Here is a 10,000-nt window from a genome sequence, read left to right as displayed (position 1 = left end):
TAGAGTTAATACGGTTGAATGTACAAGCCGATGAGAATCATCTGACGAAATGTTTTAAACTAAATACTGATGCAACAAAACATCAGAACATGACAGGCAGTTTATATGTAATCAGTTAGTTAGTTTGGTGTGTAGCTTGAAGCAACAAAATATCTTGAACTTTTTTGTGAATGCTTATTGTAAGTAGTGTTTTGTTTTAAAAGTGAATATTTCATCAGGTGTTTAATTGTTTAAATATTTAATCCAGGTTTGTAGTTTAATAGTTTATTAAAAATTTTACAGTTTCTTGTTTACTAATAGTTTAATTTAATTTTAATTTTTTGTTTTAAGTCTTTTGATATAGATTTAAATAGCTTCCAGTTTTTAAAGTGTTACCAAAGTAATTAATAATTTTGTATATGCTAGTATTTCTTGTTGTGTTTTATATAAAAGATTCATCACTCAAAACTGTCGTGTCTGATTATAGAAAGTAGTCTCAGTTATAATTTAGTATTTGTTAGATATTAATTAAATAAGGTAGGATTTAAATATGATGGGTAGTACTAATAAGTTAAGTGTACCACAATCAGTCCACAACTTTTGTCAACCAAATTGTCAACCTTTGCTAGCTGTTCTACTGATTATTAGATTAAAGTATTTTTTTCAGTTTTTAAAAATCTCATTCTGACTCAGGCTTATTTATACTCATTCAAGCTAGTTTTATTGACTTAAACAGTGGCAACCCTGCTAGTTTGAAAATTTTTGGGAATTTTATAAAATCTTGGACTACCTCAGGCTAGTTCAGTTTTATATAAAAATTCAGGCTAGTTTTCTTTTAGATTTTGAATGAGTTTGAGCTGATCCAGTTTTAAATATTTTGTAATTTTCTAGTGTATTTTGTTCGAGAACTTGATTTCAGATTTTTAATTGTAAATAACAGCTAAATTTGTAAATCTTGTGGCTAGCTGTTCTACTTATTATTAGATTAAAGTTCTTTTTTTTAAGTTTTTAAAAACCTCATTCTGACCTAGGCTAGTTTATTATAGTGATGTACCGCACTCACTATCCGGGTCCGGCCGGATATCGCCATTTTTGTCTGATATCCGGATCCGGTCGGATTCTAATTTGAAAAATAAGTCCGGATCCGGTTCCGGCCGGACTCTAATTTGAAAAAAAAGTCCGGATCCGGTTCCGGCCGGATTCTAATTTGAATAAAAAGTCCGGATCCGGTTCCGGCCGGATTCTAATTTGAAAAAAAGTCCGGATCCGGGTCCGGCCGGACCCGAAATTGTGGGTCCGGTACATCACTAGTCAAAATCCACCCGATCAAAATCCACTCGATTAAAATCCACCCGAGTCAAAATCAACTCGATCAAAATCTACCCGATCAAAATCAACCCGATCAAAATCCACCCGATCAAAACCCACCCGAGTCAAAATCCACTCGATTAAAATCCACCCGAGTCAAAATCAACTCGATCAAAATCCACCCGAGACAAAATCAACCCGATCAAAATCCACCCGAGTCAAAATCAACTCGATCAAAATCCAACCGAGTCAAAATCCACTATTGAGAAAACTGTAAAAGAACAGAAAACTCAAAATTTGACAATGATAAGTTTAAACACAGGTGAACCTTGAAAAAAAAAAAGAAACAAAAAAAGTACAGAGCCCTTGACCAGAGGTTAAGAACAATTGTATATAGTCGTTCTGAAAAAACTATTTTAGAATATCTTAAAGGTATTTCCTAACCTTAAATAACTAGTGTTTGTATTAGTTTTTGTTTTTTTTCTTTTTCTTAAGTTGTTTAATTAAGTTAATTTAAATGTTATAAAGATTTAAATTTATTGTTATGTATAGTTTAATTCTTTTAAAACTTTAGAAAAAACGCATTTATCAATAACATTTTAGAGAATTTATATAGTATTTATTATGTTGCAATTATTATAATCAAGGCATTTGAGCATACAACTTCAATTTGTTGTTACCTGTACCAGTTTTGTTTTCTTTCGTTATTAAATTCTTTAATAAGTTATGTTGCTTATCAGCTTATATAGTATATAACACCTTATAGATTTATATGTTAACTTAATAATTATATTTATACTATCATTGTTAATATTGATAACTTAATATGAAGTAGTGTAAAATTTTGGTAAGTAATTATAACTTCATTGAAAGCTTATGGCATTGGCTATTAAACCTATTTAAATTGAAGATTTAAATAGCTTAAAAGGTTATTAAGTTTTTATATATGTAAAAAATTAAGATCTTAAAGATTTTATTAATTTTTCAATAAAACAACTTGACACAAAAGAATGTGTTTTTGTATATTATATAAATTTTACAACATTGTACTAAAAATTCTATTAATAGTATAAAATGATGTTTAAAAGCTTCATCTTTAACATTTTTATTGTTTTTCAAAATTAAGCATTAAAGTTCTAACGAGTTTAGCTTGTTTTATTCTAAATATAGTTCACAAAGAAACTAGTTAACATAAAGTAATGATCATACCAAATATATCATCAGACCACAAACACTTGGTAGACTTAAACCCTGTCTCAGTTCTAGAAGTTGGTTCTCGCGGGCCAAATGTAGAGTTTCAAAATTTTCCGCGGGCAGCAGTTTAGTTTTAATCATTTTTTATTTTAAATCGGTTTTAGTCACATTTAGCTATTTATAGGGGTCTAGCCTGACCTACTTAAAATATATTTTTGTTTTAGAACAGGGGTCGGCAGCCTTATGTAACTCGCGAGCCAATTTTCCCAGAAAAAATTGCTCGCGGGCCGCACTATTTAGAAAAAACCTTTGAGGGCCGCATTTATTTAAAATAACTTCTAGTTATCAGTAGAAAAATATTATTCAAGTTAAAAAATATGATAAATTAAGTACTATTAGAGCACTTATAAAGAGTATTTATTCAAGTAAGAGTCTAATTGTAAGTTTAAATTACAAAATATTAAATTTTTGTTGTTTTAAAAATGTATATTTCTGATTGAAAAGCAGCTCGCGGGCCGCATATTTTGACATTTAGGGCCGCATTTTGCCGACCCCTGTTTTAAAGTCTAAAATTAATATTTAATATAATACTTATGTCCTAATATTATTTTTATCATTAATTATAAATTAAATTAAATAACAAATTTTTTCTTTTCATTAACACCTAATTCTTTAACAGTGAAATAAGCAGTCTATCAGACGTTTTGTGTTGGAAAAAAACTACACGATACACAACAATAAAAAATCAACTACAAACACAGAGATGCAATAAAACAATTAACAAAATTTGATATACATTTTCTTTTCTAGTTCGGTTTCATAAAGTGTTGTTTTTTTCTCTTTCTTCCAGTCTTTTGCATATTGTAGACAGCCATTTCACGTAGTCATTTAACAAGCAACTCTCACTGACATCTGTAAAAAAATAAGCTTGAAAAACAGATGTTGATCACTTTGTACACTTTTTATACAATCCACTTCTACTTATTTAGTTATTATTTTATTTTAAGTTGTTGAAAATAATCTATATATATTCAACACATTGCACAGCACATATTTACAGTTTCAGTTATTTTGTTAAATTGACTAAAATGTAAACAAATCTTATATTATTAATTTCATTTTAAACAGCGCAAATTTTCTTTTGAAACTCTTAAATACTTTAATAATCTATTTAAAGTTTTCTTGGTTGCAACTTTTTGAAACAAAAAAGTTACAATCAGTTACACCAAATCAGTCAGTGTTTTTAAAAGATAAAAAAATGTAAAAAAGCCAAGATTGAAAACTTTTCCATTTAAACAAAATAATTCATAAAAAAAAAATCTAGTTTTAGTAAATAGTTTTTGATTTTTTTTTAATAAATTTTTGCAAATTTTAATACAGTGATAAAATACTTGTAAAAGAAAAAAATTATAACCATATGTCAAAGCACAGACCTAAATTATAAAGAATTGACATGTTAGTAAAACACTGTAATGTTTGCACAGTGTTTGTACACATAAAAACCTTTATACTAAACAAAATTTTTTATTGCATTGTCAACTTATTGAATCTAAGAAACTTTACAATCAAAGTACGTAACCTTTTGTATATACTCCAAGATGTTGTTGTTTGAAAGGAAAAAAAAAAATCTAAACTTAAAAAAAAACTGCTAGAACTACTATCTGTCGTTTTCACATATTTAAGCAGTATAGATAATTAATGGTTTTTGAATGATATCCAGGAACTTAAAAACAAAACTAATAAAAATACAGTATTTTTTCGAAAATGTCAATTTAAAATATAGTCTTGTTTAGCGTACCAAATTTACATGCTCGAGCCTCGAGGTCTACATTTACATGCTCATGGGCCGCATTCCATTTAAATAAAAAACATGCTCGCAGGCCGCAGATTTACACTTCGAGGGCTGCAGTTGGCCCGCGGTTGGCAGTTTGCCGAATGCCGACCCCTGGATTAATTGGATTAAATTGTAGTAGTAATGGTAGCTTTCACTTGTAAAACACAGTTTTTATAAAACTCTTATCGTGTGACGTATTAATTTGAAAATTACTTAAAAAAGTTCTAAATTCTAAATTTTCATAACTAAAAAACAGTAAGATTTAATTGGTTGTCGTGTGATTGTGATTGAGATCCTACAAAGTTATTTTCATTGGACATTCATTAGTTACTTAAAAGTTTCAACATAATCATAGTTAGAAAAAAAAAATATTAAAAATTAAACTTCTTTAAAAAAGCTGCTTGCCGGCTGAAGTTATTAAAAAATATTTTCAGTAATCAAAAAAACAAAAGTAGTTTTGTCAAAAGTTTTATATAACAGGCAAAAATACTAAATAAAAATTCCAAAAAAATAGCATAATAAGATAATTTGTAGTACAGTTTTTTATTCTTAAGTCGTTTTATAAACAACAGGAAAATAAAATTTTAGTAAGTTTCTGTTGTTCCTATAAATGAGATTTGTTTGAGATTAATAGTTGTTAAGGGGGTATTATTTAAATCAGGGTTTCCCAAACTTTTTTGCTGATGGCCCCTTTTAAAGAGTTTGAAAAAGTAATGGCCCCCTTCAACATATAGATTACTCATAAACTACTATTAAATACACATAAGACTTTTTTTTTTTTTTTTTTTTGCTCTTCATCTGCAACTCAAGAATGTCTAGTGTAAGTTTCAAGTTATGGCCTCGTGGCTCCTTTACTGCTCATGGCCCCCCCTCTTCCCCCTTTGCTGCTCATGGCCCCCTGAGTATCTGTCATGGCCCCCTAGGGGGCCACTTGGCCCACTTTGGGAAACCCTGATTTAAATGGTATTTAATTCAAAAAGAAATGAATAAAGCGAGGTGTTTGTTTCGACTCGGGTTGATTTTGATCGGCTGGATTTTGATAGTGTACCGTAAAAAGTTACACCTTAACTTGTAGCGACGTGTTAGGTCAGATAAAGTTTGTTTAAATCTTATCTACTGTGTTTGAAATAGATCAAAGCAATGTTAATTATTTAAAAAAATATATCAAGCAAGACTGTAACTTTATATTATTATTTAAAACATTTATTTTTTTAAATTTCAAGCTTTTTATATGTTTTAACAAGCTTGTAAAAGTTACATGAGCTAAATCAGCTAGAAAAAAAAAACTTGTAAATTTAAGTTTAGTGAACTAAGTTTAATTTTTATTTATTAAAAAAAATAAATTTTTTACTTTACTGAAATGTTAAATCATTATAATAAAAGTAAAAAAATTGTGCTGTTTTTAGACCAACTAGTTTTTTACACTCATACGAATTTTCTGAAAAAAATAGATTTATAAGTTTTCAGCGCGTTAAAAAAAAAACTAAACTATATATTAAAAAGTCTTACTCAAAGCAACCAGCTTCTAAATTTTTAGATCCAGATTTATTATAAACATCACGCCAAGACATTTTTTCTTATTATTTCTGAACATAAAATAGCCAAGTTTTGAATAACAATATTTTAATAATATCGAACTTCATGCTATGGTTGAAAGTTGCATTTATAATGAAGTTGAGCAAAAAAAAAGAAACTACAAGTATATTTTTTAGTTGTCTGTGTGTTTTAAGTTGTTACTAATAAAAAAAAAACCTGAGGTTTTAAAAATGCTCAAAGTTATGACTATTTCAAATTTAGATTTCTCCATCACAATAGAAAGAATAAATTTGATAACCAAAAAATTTTTTGTGCACCAGGTCTGAATACATGGTCGTTTTAATGCTGGACAAAATCTGACTGGACAAAAATTTTCAGCTTGATATTCGAACGAAAATTACAAACTTGCTAAAACTTGAACTGGACAATTTCTAACTTAGTAAAAGCTGACTTTTAAAAAAATTTAACTTCCAAAAAAATCCTTTTAAACTTATACAATGTTATAAATATAATTAAATATATATAATAAAATACATTTATAACGTATAATACTAATATATAATAAAGAATAAAAAAATATTCTTTTAAACTTATAAAAGTAAGTATAATACTTAACAATATTATAAATATAACTGAATAATAACTAAGAATATAAAAATTAAAATATTTTTTTTAACTTATAAAGATAATTGACAATATTATAACAAAATATAATAATAAAATATTCTTTTAAACTTATAAAAATAATTAACAACATTATAACAAAAAATAATAATAACACTGTTTAAAATAAATACTAACTAACACTATAACAAAAAAATTGTTAACACTATATAAATATACAAATTAATATTTGTATACAATTAAAAGTTTTTTTATAAAATATAATGTGTAAAAAATAATTTTCTCGAAAAGAAATATAAAATCAATTGTGAAAAAATATTAAAAACTAGAAAATATAAAACAAAACATAAAAAAATTAACAAAAATAAATTATTTGATACAGAGTGATATAAAAGTTTGTCACCATTCTCTTATGAGTTTAGGTTATAGACCTCTTTTTATCAAACTAAAATTTATTAACTACTTCTTCGAAACAAAAATTTAAATCAAAAACTTTAAATAGTAAGTACTTGTTTTAGTTATGTTTAAAAAAAAAAAGTTTAAATTGTTAAAACGCCTGTTTTTACTTTAAAACTAACGATTTTATGTAATGTATTAAAATTTTTACGATCTTCTAAACTTTACCTTTAAAAAACACCTACATTCGCCTTTTCAAACTATATGCCTTTACAAAAAACATTTCAACACAAAAAGTTGTTTACAAAATTTGTTGAAAATTTGTACAACTGTTGTTAAATGCATATTCTAGTAGTTAATTTTTTTTTAATGTTTTAACTAATGTATTAAAAGTTTTACGATCTTCTGAACTTCACCTCTAAAAAACACTTTCTTTTGCTTTTTACGAATATAAGCCATCACTAAAGGCATTTTTAACCAGAAAAATCTTTACAAAAATCGTTCAAATTTCGCACAAATTAATTTAAAGGAATACTCTAGTATATAGATGATTTTTGTTGTTTTTATCAATGTAGTAAAAATTTTACCATCGTCTAAACTTAATCTTTAAAAAATCACCTTTACTAATTTATAAACACCTACATTTGCTTTTTCAAACTATATGTCTTTACAAAAAACATTTTAACACAAAAGTTTATTAACAAAATTTGTTGAAAATTTGTACAACTGTTGTTAAATGCATAGTCTAGTAGTTAATTTTTTTTTAATATTTTAACTTATGAATTAAAAGTTTTACGATCTTCTGAACTTCACCTTTAAAAAACACCTACTTTTGCTTTTTTCGAATATAAGCCATCACTAAAGGCATTTAAAACCAACAAAAAACTTTACAAAAATCGTTTAAATTTCGCAGAAATTAATTTAAAGGAATACTCTAGTATTTAAATGATTTTTTTTGTTTTTATCAATGTAGTAAAAGTTTTACAACCGTCTAAACTTAATCTTCAAAAAATCACCTTTACTAATTTATAAACACCTACATTTGCTTTTTCAAACTATATGCCTTTACAAAAAACATTTTAACACAAAAAGTTGTTTACAAAATTTGTTGAAAATTTGTACAACTGTTGTTAAATACATAGTCTAGTAGTTAATTTTTTTTTTAATGTTTTAACTTATGAATTAAAAGTTTTACGATCTTCTGAACTTCACCTCTAAAAAACACCTACTTTTGCTTTTTTCGAATATAAGCCATCACTAAAGGCATTTATAACCAATAAAAAACTTTAAAAAATTGTTTAAATTTCGCACAAATTAATTTAAAGGAATACTCTAGTATATAAATGATTTTTTTTGTTTTTATCAATGTAGTAAAAATTTTACCATCGTCTAAACTTAATCTTCAAAAAATCACCTTTACTAATTTATAAACACCTACATTTGCTTTTTCAAACTATATGCCTTTACAAAAAACATTTTAACACAAAAAGTTGTTTACAAAATTTGTTGAAAATTTGTACAACTGTTGTTAAATACATATTCTAGTAGTTAATTTTTTTTTAATGTTTTAACTAATGAATTAAAAGTTTATGATCTTCTGAACTTCACCTCTAAAAAACACCTACTTTTGCTTTTTTCGAATACCTTTTGCGCACATGGGCTTCTAATATCTCTCTTTGGACAGCTAAAATTCTACATATAGCAAAATCAGAGGTAAAGTTCAACAACCAGCCCGTTGAATCGTGGTTTTCTTCCTTAAAACATAAAAATATGGACAAAAAGAAGCACAGAAAGGAAGACAATGCAGAAGATGATGATGGCGATGTTAATACAAGATAAACCTATCACGGTTATTTAAAAAAAAATTGAAGAAAAATATATAACAAAGACCAAGAGACTTATATGCTCAACCAAGCAATTAACATGACTGAGTTGACGAAGATGCCGAAAAAAAAAATAAACGTGTTCAATATAGTTGATGAATGGGATACTAATTCAAAAAAGAAAAAAAAGGTAACAACAGATCACAAGGTTATTACCAACACGCATTCAATGCTAAAGTCGATGAAATAGTTAAAAAAGCAACTAATAAAAATCATGGTTTGGAACGATACAAGCCCTCATTTTACGAAGAAAAATTTAAAAAGATTATTTCTGCTAAAGAAACTGATGTTCTTATTAGCGTAGTCGAAGATAAATCTTTAATCGAAGGTGAAACAAAAAGCATTTATATAAACCACAAGCAGTTTAAAACTTTAGAACCTGGAAAAATTCTACATGATAAAGTTGTAAATACAGTTTTAAGAATTAAGCTGCCGAAAGATGTTTATATAATAAAGAGTGACCAACTTCAAAGATTTATACTAAATGGTAAAGGACTCATAGAAGTTAACGCAAAGTTGACTACAGCCGAAAGGATTGTTTCAGTTTTTAAAGACGATATAAAAAAATTTAAGCTTTTTATTGTGAACAAACTTAAAAAGGAATGGAAGTTAATTGGCAATGAAGACGACGAAATGACGCATAAAGTAAAATTTGAAAATAAAATAAATAGAATTTGTAACTAAAAAAGACATCACATCAGAGGAAAACAATATAAGCATTTAAGCCTCGGAAACGATGAAGAGTCATCATTGAAGGTGATTAATTATGCTTTAGAATACTTTACAAACAAAACGAAGAGTTCACTACAGTCGAAGATTACAATAAGTTCAAGTTATTGATGGCTAAAGATATATCAAGACATGGAAGACCGTATGATATAGAGAACAAGTTGTCAAAATTTTGTTTCTTGTGTGGCTCAGACCAATATGATATTACTCAGTCAGTAAATACTACTGCAAATATCGAATGGTGTGGTTGTGAAACATGCGGCGAAACTTTCATCTTCCTTGCTTAAACAATATTCATATCTCCATTGAACCAAGTAGGGATTATGAATGTAAATTATGCAGTTAAAGAAAATCCATGTGGAATATAGGACTTATATAATTATAAGTGATAAACCACTATAAAAAAATTAACCCAGTACAAGATGCTGGCCTCAACGTGGCATACTGGTCGAGTAGCCGTACTAACGGTGAAACTAACAGCATCATTAAACACATTATATATTAGACTATGCATTTA

Source organism: Thalia democratica, chromosome 3 (assembly GCF_965202585.1).
Source record: "Thalia democratica chromosome 3, ktThaDemo2.hap1.1, whole genome shotgun sequence".
Lineage (NCBI taxonomy): Eukaryota > Metazoa > Chordata > Thaliacea > Salpida > Salpidae > Thalia > Thalia democratica.
The sequence above is the reverse complement of the archived record's forward strand: the minus strand, read 5'-3'. Positions refer to the sequence as shown.